Genomic DNA, 9133 nt, shown 5'->3' with positions numbered 1-9133 from the left:
AATGTTAGTCCCCTCACTATGTCCTAAACCGGCACATAGACCAGGACATTCTGCCCTCCATACCATTCACAAGGTTAGTCCCCTCACTATGTCCTAAACCGGCACATAGACCAGGACCTCCTGCCCCTCTCACCACATAATTCATCATTCTCTACTTGAGACTGATTGATTATTAGAGTATCAGGATAACCTCCAACTTCATGACCCTCAACATCAACATATACGCACATACCATGTCATTACAGAACCTCTCCACGAAACTCATACAATGCTCACATTCCTTAACTCATATTATACCATTACGAAATCTACCCATAATCCTCATACACCTACCATGACATTACAGAATCTCTCCGCGAGACTCATACCATACTCACATTCCTCGACTCATATTATACCCTTACGACATCTCCCCGTAATACTCATACATGTTCAGATGCATAAATTCAAATCAAATAAACTTCAATCATTTCAGAAATCATACAAACTGAATATATTCCAACTAGATATATTACATGATAATTTAACAGTACATAATCTGTACACAAGATTTAAGTTAAAAACCTGTCGAGTAGACTTCCAGGAAAGAGAGGTGCGTCACAATGGACAACTTAAGTACCAAGTCTTTCCTTAGCCAAAGTGTTCCTCAACTAGTTTTTAACAAATTTCTTATTAACAGATTCAAAACAACAGCATATAATATTTACACCGAATATCAATATAGATAAACACACAGTAAGCATTAACAATATTCATACATAATTTCAAGACATGAATAGTAATAAAACAGTACTAAATCATAATATAAAAGCTTAGAAAAATTAGCTCCCCTACCTCTATTCCAGACTTAATCTCCTGCTCCGAATTTGTTTCCCCGAAAACTCTTCAGAACCTCTACTCTTCTTGCAACTAAAAATTTCTCCCTAACTATTTCTTCTCTATTTCTCAAGCTCTCACTTGATTCCTCTTCTCTTGGTGCAAAATACCCTTCCCTCCCATGGCTATTTATAGTAAAAAAAAAATTTACTATTCCTTAATATTTTAATATTATTTATTATTTTAATATTATTTAAAAATAATATTTCAATCATTTTCTCACCAAATCTGATCCTAATTTCTACCTACTACTTTCTTCCATGCTAAGGAATCCAAATGCTGAAAATTTATTTTTACTATTTACTTTTTACTATTTACTATTTACTTTTTACTATTTACTATTCACTATTCACTTTTTACTATTCGATTTGTTTTTTAAAAAAAAAATACTAAATAAGTTATCAAAAATTTTAACCTCTCCTTATAAAATTACTATAATTTTATATCCAAAATTTATATTTTTCTATCCATTAAAATTATTATTACTAATAAAATACTAAAATTTACTATAAATATTTTTCATGGGTCTTACATTCTCCCCAACAACAAAAATTTTCGTCCTCGAAAATTCGAAAATTCGATATAAAAAAATAAAGTTATGATTATTTCACCTTATCTTCTAGTTTCCTTGTAAACTCATTTACTCTACTTATTTTGTGCATAAAATTTCTAGCATCTCAAATTGAAATGTACTCACGAAAAAATTAAAATCATAAACCTTCCAAACACTCTTACTTTTCACTTTTAGCCCTATCACAACCATCATTAAACCTACCTCACTAGTCTCAAAACAATCCATTAATGTTTTAAAAGAACTCATTACTCATAAACTATTAATCACAAAATTCCATAAAACTTTTCATTCCTACTATAACCAGAAAGTGATTCTCCTTATAGATCCCTATTTAAGACTTTCATGACCCTGTAAAACTCTAAGAATCATTCTTTTTCCGTAACAACCTTCCATTATATTTTCTCAACACAATTTCTACTCCTAGAAATCGTACACCTCTAAAAGCCACTTATGTTTACCAAAATTATACTAGATTGTTCCACCTTACCCTCTACTTCTATTCTCCGTAAAATTTATAATTACTCTGATGATTACACGGAGTCCAAAACACTATTACTAAACAATTCATCCTTTATGTTTTTCTTTTCTATACCCATTTAACAAGAACTTGTCCAAAATAATACCTATTTTGAGTATGCTTTATAACATCCATAGAAACCCTTCCACACTTAAGATCATGCATCATTTCCTTCACTCGTCCTTGATGAACTTATCTGATTCTCGGTAATATTGCCTTTACCCTTAATTACAACAGTCAACTCACAATTCTTGAAGACCATAAACTTCTAAAAACATATTGGAACATGACCAAACCATCCTTTCGATCATACTCTAGACTACAATATCTATCCTTCACTTGCATTGGTCAGATATCCCTAAAATACTAGTCCTCATCCTTTATTTAACCTACACTAAATGTTGAACCACTATTTTCTTCACCTGATAAACACTTCTGAAATACTTAACAAAACTAGAATAATCAAACTTCTTTCGAGATTATACTCCAAATTACCTCAACCTTCATGTAATTATTTTCCTAGCAAACATTACTAGCCTAACTTAAAACATTCTTCAAGAATTAACTTATAAACTCTAAATCTTAGGAATATAAACCTTGTCCTCAAAATACCTTCCCACATCCTAAGCTAATATGAATTCACAAACTTAATGTTGTCTCTAATCCAGTACCTAACAATTGTGTATCTCTGATAAGACTCAACAGATCACTCAATTAACAATGTTATAAATTCTGAAACCACTTATTTTAATCTCAATAAGGCCGAATTTAAAACTAACTAGATTCCTTATCAGTACTGCACCCACTCATTTAAATAAACCACTTATGCCACATAAGTTAAATGATCTAGAGAGATTATCAAGGCAATCAACCACAACCAACCTCAATTATAACGTGCTTCCCTAGATCAAAACCATATCCCCAGGATATTTAGTGTTAACCAAATCTCAAATTTTTATCTTATGCGAACTAAAAGTAAATATAAATAAGTTCACTCACACACATCATTGGTCAGAGATCAAGGTGCGACATATAAATCTTTACCCATCCTTTACATCACCATTGAGGTTTGAATACTACCATATAACTATGCCTGCTGAAATTGCTCCAATCACAACCTACAACTTCTTAATTATTCCTAATTCCCTAATCACATTAGTATTGCAACCCTCCTTTTTATCTATTTCCAAACTCTTCTTCTTCCTTATCTTGCCATATTCATAATAATATCAATTCAACCTACACTACCTCTACTAACTTTAACATTCCAAAATCAATAAAATTTACAACCGTAAATCATGACATTTTAATCCTATCATAAAATACCGAATATTTGCATAAGCCGAAAGCCAAAATTTTCGTACTTGGATTTCTCCACTACTCCTCATACCAAAATCACATACTCTCAAATCTTATCTCTAATACATTTTACTGAAAAATCTAACCATCTCTTTTTAATCATCCATTTAGCTTAGAATCCTTTCAATACTTCATTCTTCTCTAAAGACCTCGTGTTCTCTTAACTTACAAATTTCTCCTCCTATTAAACTTTCTCTCAATCCTCTTTATTCCTTATACCACTTCTCTTCTACTCTTCTTCGTCTAATATTTGATTTATCCTTAATCTACTTTAGTATTCCTATCCCTTTTTATTTTAAACTTTATCTTCAAATCTTCCACCATTTTCTTTCTTCAGATTCCAACCATAACTGATACATCGATCCATGTTACCAATCTCACACAATGCCACTCTGTTTCTCACCAACACTTCCCTCTCTTCTGACTTCTAACATTACTGATATACTAAACCAAACTGATTTCTCAAACCTTGCTACATTCATGCTTATCCAAAGCTTCTCTTAATCTAGCCTTTGAACTTAACTCCTTTTTGTGAAACGTAAGATATCTAATCTCCTGATTTTGTCCTGCAAACATCTTAAAACATAACTTCTAAACACCAACATCTTCACTTATCCTTTGAAACTCAAATTCTAGTATTGTATCTCCCTATGAAGGCTTTAACTAATTATAATATCTTTCATAAACCTTGAGAATTAAGAAAGGAAAATCATCTCTCGTAAAAGTCATGAGTAGTTAGACACAATACTCTACTATCTAGACTTGGAGAAAATGGTAAGTATACCATTTAGACTCAATTCTTCACAGAGAAGACACAACAGACCCACGACACAGAGGTCATCCTAAGGACGAACTGCTCTGATACCATTAATGTAACATCCCAAATTCTCACATTAATGTAACATCCCAACTTTTCACATTAATGTAACATCCCAAATTTTCACACTTGATAATTAACATTACATTTACGGTAACATTCCGTAATCTCACCCTTTAAAATTTCCTAGTTGATATAAGTCTATACATGTAAAAAGATTCTAATTATAGTTCTTTTACTCCTCCCTTTCCTTGGTACTATGTGAGGCGACATTCCTTCATCTGCTCCCGTATAACGAATTATACGATCATCGCACATACCCAAACACAAAAACACAAACAAGTAGGGTGAGCTAACATGCAACAACTCATTTATAAGACATGCATAATTACTTCGATACAAACATCATATAATAATTATGTCAGACACCCTCATACCATCGTACCACAATTCCTATTAGACACTCGTCCCACAATACCCAATAAATACCATAATACTTAATAGACATTCATTCCATAATACCCAATAAACACTCATCCCACAATACCAATAAACACTCATTCCACAATACCCAATATACACTCATCCCACAATACCCAAATAAACACTCATTTCATAATACCCAATAGGCACTTATCCCCACGATATTCAATAGGCACTTATCCCAACGATATGTTGATGAGCGATACAACGGAAGGTTTTTCACTTGTGATGTCATTCTTAGTCCCCTCACTATGTCCAAAACCGGCACATAGACCAGGACATTCTGCCCTCCATACCATTCATAATGTTAGTCCCCTCACTATGTCCTAAACCGGCACATAGACCAGGACATTCTGCCCTCCATACCATTCACAAGGTTAGTCCCCTCACTATGTCCTAAACCGGCACATAGACCAGGACCTCCTGCCCCTCTCACCACATAATTCATCATTCTCTACTTGAGACTGATTGATTATTAGAGTATCAGGATAACCTCCAACTTCATGACCCTCAACATCAACATATACGCACATACCATGTCATTACAGAACCTCTCCACGAAACTCATACAATGCTCACATTCCTTAACTCATATTATACCATTACGAAATCTACCCATAATCCTCATACACCTACCATGACATTACAGAATCTCTCCGCGAGACTCATACCATACTCACATTCCTCGACTCATATTATACCCTTACGACATCTCCCCGTAATACTCATACATGTTCAGATGCATAAATTCAAATCAAATAAACTTCAATCATTTCAGAAATCATACAAACTGAATATATTCCAACTAGATATATTACATGATAATTTAACAGTACATAATCTGTACACAAGATTTAAGTTAAAAACCTGTCGAGTAGACTTCCAGGAAAGAGAGGTGCGTCACAATGGACAACTTAAGTACCAAGTCTTTCCTTAGCCAAAGTGTTCCTCAACTAGTTTTTAACAAATTTCTTATTAACAGATTCAAAACAACAGCATATAATATTTACACCGAATATCAATATAGATAAACACACAGTAAGCATTAACAATATTCATACATAATTTCAAGACATGAATAGTAATAAAACAGTACTAAATCATAATATAAAAGCTTAGAAAAATTAGCTCCCCTACCTCTATTCCAGACTTAATCTCCTGCTCCGAATTTGTTTCCCCGAAAACTCTTCAGAACCTCTACTCTTCTTGCAACTAAAAATTTCTCCCTAACTATTTCTTCTCTATTTCTCAAGCTCTCACTTGATTCCTCTTCTCTTGGTGCAAAATACCCTTCCCTCCCATGGCTATTTATAGTAAAAAAAAAATTTACTATTCCTTAATATTTTAATATTATTTATTATTTTAATATTATTTAAAAATAATATTTCAATCATTTTCTCACCAAATCTGATCCTAATTTCTACCTACTACTTTCTTCCATGCTAAGGAATCCAAATGCTGAAAATTTATTTTTACTATTTACTTTTTACTATTTACTATTTACTTTTTACTATTTACTATTCACTATTCACTTTTTACTATTCGATTTGTTTTTTAAAAAAAAAAATACTAAATAAGTTATCAAAAATTTTAACCTCTCCTTATAAAATTACTATAATTTTATATCCAAAATTTATATTTTTCTATCCATTAAAATTATTATTACTAATAAAATACTAAAATTTACTATAAATATTTTTCATGGGTCTTACAGTCCGGACTGGTATGAATATGTAGTTATGGCCGTTCGTGCACTCGTGGGTGTAGTAAATGGAAACCCATTAGTTGTCACACGAGGTTAGCCCGTTATACCTCACCTAAGGTCTTCTCCCTTACACTAGGACCTCCTGTTATTCTCACGACATGAATTACTCATCTCTACTTGAGATTTGGTAACCATTAGAATGTTAGGATGAACGTCGTGGATTCCACTATCCATATTCATACGATACTATTACATTGAAAACCAACCACTGAGACATTCCTTCTTGGAATTCTCTTTCATATTTACCTTTAGAAATCTCATACCATACTACAATATCAACATTATTTCTCATACATAATACATTTAAACCACTGAAATAAACACTCACAATACAATATAACCATAACCCTTTATAGACCGAAAGCTTCCTAGTAAGGTCAAACCGAACAATAACAATTATCACCTATGAATATGACCAAATACTAATCACTTAGACAAAACACTTATAACTTAGACAAAACACTTAGTACGAGACCGAACAATCTTTCACTATCTAAAGAACAGGACCAAAAATTCACCGATTCATAAGAATAAACCCACCAAAAGATCAAATTTATGATTAGAAATGGGAAGAGGAAGTAGATGAACACATGCAACTAGACAATTGACTTGCATGTTTTAAAAAGTTTTGGAATATCACAAGAACTCAAGAACTCGAGACTCGCCAGCTCTAAACGACTTTTGATCGGTTGAAAAGGTTGTTTTGGACTCCAAGATGACTTAAACTTGGTCTGATTAGAAAGTAGATGAAGTAAGATGAGAGATTTTTAGAGAGAAGGAGGAGAAAAAAATAGATATCGGAACTTTGGAGAGAGAGTGCATGCAAAGAATGAAGCAAAATTTTGAAACATTCACTTATATACTGCCGTCAAAAATCGATCGTCTACTCAAATGCATATACCTGCCTTCTCACTTTTTCTAAATTTCTCAGTTCTTACACAAATCATCAATGTGATTTTTTATATTAATTATAAAACTCAACCAATTAATTATATAAATTTCTAATTAGCTGATAATGCAAATAATATATTTCTCTTGAATATAATTCATTAATGTAGAGTATAAAGGACTTGTAATCTTCATTCTTGCACCGCCAAACCTACGACAAATTCCGAGAGTTTTCTCCTTTGGTCGTGTGTATGTTTGTTTCTCTATGTTTTTCGATACGAGTTTGAAGAAAAAGTGACTTTCACACGTCTTTTACGATACGATGATATTTTCTTGGTTTGATGCTGCATGTAAAATGTGTAGGAAAAAGGGAGAACAGAGAAACAAGTGTAGAAATCCTCCACTTGAGCAAAGGTATAAGAAAATTTAACATTAATAATAAAATCAATCAAGTTTTCAAAGATATTTTCAAAAACATTGCAATAATACTACTTCTAAACAATTTAAATGATCAATCTAAACAATGGTTTGCTCAAGCATCACCTAGTACTCGTATCAATTCAACCTTTGTCCCTTAATTCATATAGTAGTTTTATCTGGAGTGAAAATATGCTCTCTTAAATGAAAATGGGAGAGAAACTAAATTCAGTTGTATTTCTATTTTTTGCTTAAGTGAAAAAAATTCATCACTTAAAAAAAGTAAGAATTTTCAATCTTATTTTTGCTTGAACAAAAATATATTTCACTAGATAAAAAATAGATCATAGAATAAAATCTGGTTTTTGTTCAATTTTCTCTTGAACAAAAATCTTGTGCTTGGACAAAAATATTAGAGAATCAACCTTAAATAAAACTAATTTTCAAAGATATTTTCAAATTAATATATAATACTATTTCAAAACAATTTAAACCATAGTTTATTCAATTATCATCTATTACTTATATCAATTTAACATTGGTTCCTTAACTCAAATAGTTTTGGTTTGAGCAAAGATATGCTTGTTTGAATAAAAATTAGATACAGTTGTAATGTTATTTGTTTGAGTGAAAATTACTTTCTTTTTTAATTTAACTAAGATTGATGACAAAAAAAAGAAGAAGAAATAATTTATAGAGTAAATAAAAACTTATTTTTGATAAAAAAATTATTGAATAAAAATGTTGTCTCTATGACTTTTCCAAAATAAGGTGATAGAAGATTTTGAAAGAAATGGAATATGAAAGAGTAAAATAAAGGTTTAATACCCAATTTTGTCCCCAATTTGGTTGACAAATCTCAATTTAGTTCATCGTTACAAAAGTGTTTGAAATGAGTTCTTACTTTTAAATTTTTGAGTCAAATTAGTCCCTTCCGTTAAATATAACCAAACGGAGTTAAGAGATTGATTATCTGGCAGAATACAGTGATAACTTGTCATTTTTATATTATTTTTATATTGTATCCGGTGACAAGTTAAGTTGTCAAAGGTTGAGCTGGATATTGTCATTTTTAAATTGTCAAAAATTATATTTTCTGTTACTCACCCTTCCAAATATGACATCGTTCGCCCCGCTTTCATCACATTGCAGCCACCACCCACTATCGTTTCGCCTGTGCCTCCTTTCGCCCCCGCTTACATGACGTTCACTAAATTTGTCCCGCGAAGGTGGGGCAGCAAAATTTTGTCTTTGATTCACTTCCCAATTTGGAAACCTCTCTTTCAGCTTCCCCTTCCAAATCCAAACCTAGAAAAATTCTGAACCTTCTCTTTCAACTTTCCCTTCCAACTTTCCCTTTCAACTTTCAACCTAGACAGGTGTTGATTCCATCTGTGCTCAATGGGCCACACGTGTCCCACGAACACCAGTAGAAAT

The sequence above is a fragment of the Vigna angularis genome, chromosome 5 (genome assembly GCF_016808095.1).
Source record: "Vigna angularis cultivar LongXiaoDou No.4 chromosome 5, ASM1680809v1, whole genome shotgun sequence".
NCBI lineage: Eukaryota > Viridiplantae > Streptophyta > Magnoliopsida > Fabales > Fabaceae > Vigna > Vigna angularis.
Note: the sequence above shows the minus strand (reverse complement) of the source record.